A 7,246-nucleotide genomic window follows, 5' to 3' on the forward strand; every position below is an offset into this window, starting at 1 on the left:
TCAGATAAGAAGCGTTCTGACAGGTGTGAGGTGATGTCTCATTGTGGTTAAGATTCACGTGTCTCTAATGATTAGTGCCGCTGAGCACCTTTTCAGGTACCTCTTGGCCTTTGTTTTCTTTGGAAAACCGTCAATTCAAGTCCTTTGCCCATTAATTGGATCATTTGTTTTATTCCCCCTATTTAGTTGTATGTGTTCTCTATATACTTACATATACATATATTAGACATCTGGTTGCAAATATTTTCTCCCACTTCTAGGTTGCTGTTTTGCTTTGCTGATTTCTTTTCCTGTGCTGGAGCTCTCTATTATTTTATTATTTATTTATTTGTACTTTAATTCAAATTTTAATGTTCATTTAAAAATCTTGAAGGTTGGGCTCCTGGGTGGCTCAGTGGGTTAAAGCCTCTGCCTTCAGCTCGAGTCATGATCCCAGGGTCCTGGGACCCAGCCCTGCATCGGGCTCTCTGCTCGTATGGGAGCCTGCTTCCCTCTCTCTTTCTCTCTGCCTGCCCCTCTGCCTACTTGTGATCTCTGTCATATAAATGAATAAAATCTTTAAAAAAATAAAAATCTTGAAGGCAGTGGTTCAAATTACTTCCTAAATTTCCTACTTAGTTACTATTGATTACAATAAAAACTTTACACACACCCCAATGGTAAAGTGTAACCCTTTGATTTTCTTCTTTTTTGGGGGGGGGAATGATTTTATTTCTTTACTTGACAGAAAGAGAGAGCACAAGTAGGGGGAGCAACAGGCAGAGGGAGAGGGAGAAGCAGCCTCCTTGCTGAGCTGGGAGCCTGATGTGGGGCTTGATGCCAGGACCATAGTATCTTGACCTGAGCTATAGGCAGACACTTCACTGACTGATGGACCCAGGTGCCCCAAAATGTAACCCTTTTAAATAATTCACACTCAACATGTGTTTTATTTCTTTTCCTCACTAAATAAGTTTTTATGTATTTTATTTTATTTTTTTGTTATGTTCAGTTAGCCAACAGATAGTACATCATTAGTTTTTGATCTAGTGTTCACGACTCATTAGTTGCATATAACACCCAGTGCTCATCACAGCAGGTGCCCTCCTGAATACCCATCACCTGGTAATCCCCTACCCCAACTCACTCCGCTCTGTAATCCTGTTTGGTTTCTATGATTAACAGTCTCTCATGGTTTGTCTCCCTCTCTGATTTCTTCCCTTTCAGTTTTTCCTCCCCTCCCCTGTGGTCCTCCACAGTATTCCTCACGTTCCACATATGACTGGAACCATCTGCTTGACTTATTTCACTCAGCATAATCCCCTCCAGTTCCATCCATGTTGATTCAAGTGGTGGGGATTCATCCTTTCTGATGGCTGAGGAATATTCCATCATGTATATAGACCACATCTTCTTTATCCATTCATCCATTGAGGACATCTCGGCTCCTTCCACAGTTTGGCTATTGTGGACATAGCTGCTATGAACATTGGGGTGCATGTGCCCCTTCTTTTTGCCTTTATCTGTATCTTTGGGGTAAATACCCAGGAGTGCGATTGTTGGATTGTAGGGTAGCTCTATTTTTAGTGTCTTGAGGAAACTCCACACTGTTTTCCAGAGTGGAGGTACCAGCTTGCATTCCCACCAACAGTGTAAGAGGATTCTTTCCCTTTTCTCTACATCCTCTCCAATATTTGTTGTTTCCTGTCTTGTCAGTTTGGGCCATTCTTATTGGTGTAATGTGGCATCTCAATGTGGTTATGATACGTGTTTCCCTGACAAGTGTTTCCCTGACTGCAAGTGATGTGGAGCATTTTTCATGTGTCTGTTGGCCACGTGTATGTCTTCCTTAGAGAAGTGTCTGTTCATGTCTTCTGCCCCTTTCTTGAGTGGATTGTTTGTTTTCTGGGTGTTGCTTTTGAGAAGTTCTTTATAGATCTTGGATACCAGTCCTTTATCTGTAATGTCATTTGCAAATATCTTTTCTGATTCTGTGAGTTGCCTCTTGGTTTGGTTGACTGTTTGCTTGGTTGTGCAGAAGCTTTTGATCCTGATAAAGACCCGAAAGTTCATTTTTGCTTTTGTTTCCCTTGCCTTTAGAGATGTGTCTTGCAAGAATTTGCTGTGGCCAAGGTGGAAGAGGTTGCTTCCTGTGTTCTCCTCTAGGATTTTGATGGATTCCTGTCTCACAAGGAGGTCTTTCATACATTTTTTAAACATTATTTTATTTTTTTAGTGTTCCAAGATTCATTGTTTATGCATCACGCCCAGTGCTCTATGCAATACATGCCGTCCTTAATACCCACCACCAGGCTCACCCAACCCCCAAACCCTCCCCTCCAAAACCCTCACTTTATTTCTCAGATCCACAGGCTGTCATGGTTCATCTCCCTCTCCAATTTCCCTCAACTCCCTTCTCCTCTCTTTCTCCTAATGTCCTCCATGTTATTCTTTATGCTCCACAGGTATGTGAAACCATATGATATTTGACTTTCTCTGCTTGGCTTATTTCACTCAGCATAATCTCCTCCATTCCCATCCATGTTGATACAAAAGTTGGGTATTCATCTTTTCTGATGGAGGCATAATATTCCAGTGTATATATGGACCATATCTTCTTTATCCATTCATCTGTTGAAGGACATCTTGGCTCTTTCCACAGTTTTGCGACTGTGGCCATTGCTGCTATGTACATTGGGGTAGAGATGGCCCTTCTTTTCACTACATCTGTATCTTGGGGGTAAATACCCAGTAGTTGAAATTGCAGGATCTTTCATCCATTTTGAGTTTATCTTTGTGTATGGAGTCAGTGAATGGTCCAGTTTCATTCTTCTGCATGTGGCAGTCCAATGTTCCCAGTACCATTTATTGAAGAGATTGTCTTTTTTCCATTGACTATTCTTTCCTGCCTTGCTAAAGATTAGTTGACCATAGAGTTGAGAATCCATTTCTGGGTTCTCTATTCTGTTCCACTGGTCTATGTGTCTGTTTTTGTGCCAGTACCATATGTCTTGATGATCACAGCTTTGTAATGGAGTTTGAGATTGGGAATGTGTTGCCCCCACATTTGGTTTTCTTTTTCAACATTTCCCCAGCGATTTGGGGTCTTTTCTGGTTCCATATCAATTTTAGGATTGTTTGTTCCAGCTCCATGAAAAATGTCAATGGTATTTTGATAGGGATGGCATTGATGTAGATTGCTCTGGGCATCAGAGACATTTTCACAATGTTTATTCTTCCAATCCATGAGCATGGAATGCTTTTCCATGTCGTGTATCTTTCCCTCCATTTCTCTCTTAAGTGTTCTGTAGTCTCTAGAGTATAGATCCTTTCCCTCTTTGATTAGGTTTATTCCAAGGTATCTTACAGGTTTTGGTGCTATGACAAATTGAATCAATTCCTTAATTTCTCTTTCTTCAGTCTTATTGTTAGTGTGTAGAAATGCAAGTGATTTCTGTGCATTGATTTTGTATCCTGCCACATTGTTGAATTGCTGTATGAGTTCTAGTAATTTGGAGGTAGAGTCTGTTGGGTTTTCCATGTAAAATATCATGTTTTCTGTGAGGAGAGAGAGTTTGACTTCATTGCCAAGTTGAATGCCTTTTATTTCTTTTTGTTGTCTGATTGCTGAGGCTAGGACTTCTAGTACTGTGTTGAATAATAGTGGTGAGAGCGGCATCCCTGTTGTGTTCCTGACCTTAAGGGAAAAGCTCTCATTTTTTTCCCCATTGAGAATGATATTTTCCATGGAGTTTTCATAATGACTTTTATGATATTGTGGTATGTTTCCTCTATCCCTACACATTGAAGAGTTTTCATCAAGAATGCATGCTGTATTTTGCCAAATGTTTTTCCTGCATCAGTAGAGAGGGTCATATGGTTCTTGTTTCTTCTTTTCTTCTTTTGTTAATATGCTCTGTCACATTGATAGATTTGCAGATTTCGAACCATCTTTGCAACCCAGGCATAAATCCCACTGGTCCTGGTGAATCATCCTTTTAATGGACTGTTGGATCCTATTGGCTAGGATCTTGTCAAGTATTTTGGCATCTGTGTTTATTGGGGATCTTGGTCTGAAATTCTCCTTTTGGATGGGGTCTTTGCCTGGTTTTGGGATCAGGGTAATTCTGTTCTCATATGATGGGTTTGGAATTTTTCCTTCTATTCCTATTTTTCGAAACAGCTTCAGTAGAATAGATATTATTTTGTTTTTAAATGATTGGTAGAATTCCCCTGGGAAGTCATCTGGCCCTGGACTCTAGTTTTTGGGGAGGTTTTTGATTACTGTTTCAATTTCCATGCTGGTTATTTGTCTAGTCAGATGATCTATAGCTTCCTGTTTCAGTCTTGGTAGCTTGTAAGTTTCCAGGAATGCATCCATTTCTTCCCGATTGCTTAATTTGTTGTCATATAGTTGCTGGTAATAATTCCGTGTAATTGTTTCTATTTCCTTGGTGTTAGTCATGATATCTTCCATTTCATTTATGATTTTATTGATTTGGGTCCTTCCCTTTTTCTTTTGAATAAGTCTGGCCAGAGTTTTATTGATCTTATCAATTCTTTCAAAGAACCGGCTTCTAGTTTCATTAATCTCTTTTACTGTTCTTCTGGTTTCTGTTTCATTGATTTCTGTGCTGATCTTTATTATTTCTCTTCTGCTTGGTTTAGGTCTTATTTTCTGTTCTTTCTCCAGGATCTCTAGGTGTAAGCTTAGCTTGTGCATTTGGGATTTCTGTAATTTTTTGAGAGAGGCTTTGATGGCTATGTATTTCCCTCTTAGTACTGCCTTTGTTGTATCCCATAGGTTTTGAATGGATGTGCTTTCATTTTCATTGGTTTCTATGAGCTGTTTAAGTTATTCTTTAATTTCTTGGTTGACCCAATCATTCTTGAGCAGGATGTTCTTTAACTTCTAAGTGTTTGAGTTCCTTCCTAATTTCTTCCTGTGGTTGAGTTCCAGTTTCACACAATTGTGGTCTGAAAATAGGCAGGCAATCATCTCAATCTTTTGGTATCAGTTGAGACCCAATTTGTGACCCAGTATGCAGTCTGCTCTGGATTAAGTTCCATGTGAATTTGAGAAGAATTCTATTCTGTTTTTTTAAGGTGGAATGGTCTGTATGTGTCTGTGAAATCTATCTGGTCCAATGTGTCATTCAAAGCTCTTGGTTTTTTGTTGATCTTCTGCTTAGATGATCTGTCTATTGCTGAGAGTAGAATGTTGAGGTCTACTGTTTATGTATTACTATCAATATGATTCTTTATTTTGGTTAAAGATGGCTTATGTAGGGGCGCCAGGGTGGCTCAGTGGGTTAAAGCCTCTGCCTTGGGCTCAGGTCATGATCCCAGGGTCCTGGGATCGAGCCCTGCATCAGGCTCTCTGCTCCATGGAGACCCTGCTTCCTCCTCTCTCTCTGCCTGCCTCTCTGCCTACTTGTGATCTCTGTCTGTCAAATAAATAAATAAAAACTTTAAAAAAAAAGAAGATGGCTTATGTAGTTGGCTGCTTCCATGTTGGTGGCACCGATATTTGCAATTGTTAGGTCTTCTTTTTGGATAGACCCTTTAATTATGATATAGTGTCCTTCTGCCTCTCTTACTACACTCTTTAGTTTGAAATTTAATTTGTCTGATATAAGAATTACTACCCAAGCTTTCTTTCGTGGTCTGTTGGCACGAGAAATGGTTCTCCATCCCCTCACTTTCAGTCTGGTTGTGTCTTTAGGTTCAAAATGAGTCTCTTATGGACAGCATATGTATGGGTCCTGTCTTTTTATCCAGTCTGCAACTCTGTGTCATTTCATGGGAGCATTTAGGCCCTTCAGATTGAGAAGGACTATTGAAAGATAGGATTTTAGTGTCATGATATTGCCTGTGACGTTGTTTCTATAGATTATCTCTGTAAATTTCTGGTCTATATTATCCTTGGGTCTTTCTTTTTTTATAGAATCCCCCATCATATTTCTTGTAGGGCTGGCTTCCTTTTCACATATTCTTTCAGTTTCTGCTGGTCCTCGAAGGTCCTTGTCTCTCCATCCATTCTGAGTGACAGCCTTGCTAGATAAGGAACCCTTGCCCTCATGTTCTTCTCGTTAGTACCTGAGTATGTGTTGGCAGCCCCTTCTGGCTTCCCAGGTCTCCGCGGACAGGTCTGATGTTCTTTGGATGTTCCTCCCTCTGTATCTAGGAAATCTCTCCTCCTGGCTGCTTTCTCTATTGCTTCCTTGGTTCTAAGATTTACAAGTTTTCTATTTTGAATTCTCATAGTGTATTTATAAATTATTTTGGATTTTCTATGTACACCTTCATATTATCTATGAGTAGTCAGAATTACCCCCTCAATTTTTTTTTTTTAAGATTTTATTTATTTATTTGACAGAGAGAAATCGCAAGTAGGCAGAGAGGCAGGCAGAGAGAGAGGAGGAAGCAGGCTCCCTGCCGAGCAGAAAGCCTGACGTGGGGCCCGAACCCAGGACCTGGGATCATGACCCGAGCTGAAGGCAGCAGCTTAACCCACTGAGCCACCCAGGCGCCCCACCCCCTCAATTCTTATTCTTTTTGTTTCTCTTCCCTTAGAACACTTGGTAGATTCTCCAGTGCAATGTTGATTAGAGTAGCATCATTTCAAGATCTTTTTAAAAAGATTTTATTTATTTATTTGACAGACAGAGATCACAAGAAGGCAGAGAGGCAGGCAGAGAGAGAGGGGGAAGCAGGCTCCCTGCTGAGCAGAGAGCCCGATGCGGGGCTCGATCCCAGGACCCTGAGATCATGACCTGAGCCAAAGACAGAGGCTTAACCCACTGAGCCACCCAGGTGCCCCTTGTTTGAAGATTTTAATATACCTTTCTCAATATCTGATAGAAAAAGAAGACAAAACATTGATAACTAATGTGACATAATTGACACATATTGGACATTACATAGTGCAGAATACATTATTTTACAATGGTCCTAAGATATTTACTGAAATAATGATATGTTGGGCCATGAAGCAAGTATACACAGTTTAAAGCCTGAAATTAACTAGATTATATTCTTAGACCACAGGGGAATTGAGCCATAGTCATAATGAAAAGAAAACCAGGAAGTCCCTCAATGTTTGAAAATTAAATGTAACTTTGCTGCATATCTTATGGGAGAGAGTTGGAATCACAAGGGAAATCCTCAGCCAAGCTCGCAGACAATCCCACTCTGTCTGTGAAGAACAGTGTAATTAGCTAGACAGGAGTTGAGCCTTAGGTCAGAGTTCTGCCTGCCCCAGTCA

This window comes from Lutra lutra, chromosome 6, assembly GCF_902655055.1.
Source record: "Lutra lutra chromosome 6, mLutLut1.2, whole genome shotgun sequence".
In the NCBI taxonomy this organism is placed as follows: domain Eukaryota; kingdom Metazoa; phylum Chordata; class Mammalia; order Carnivora; family Mustelidae; genus Lutra; species Lutra lutra.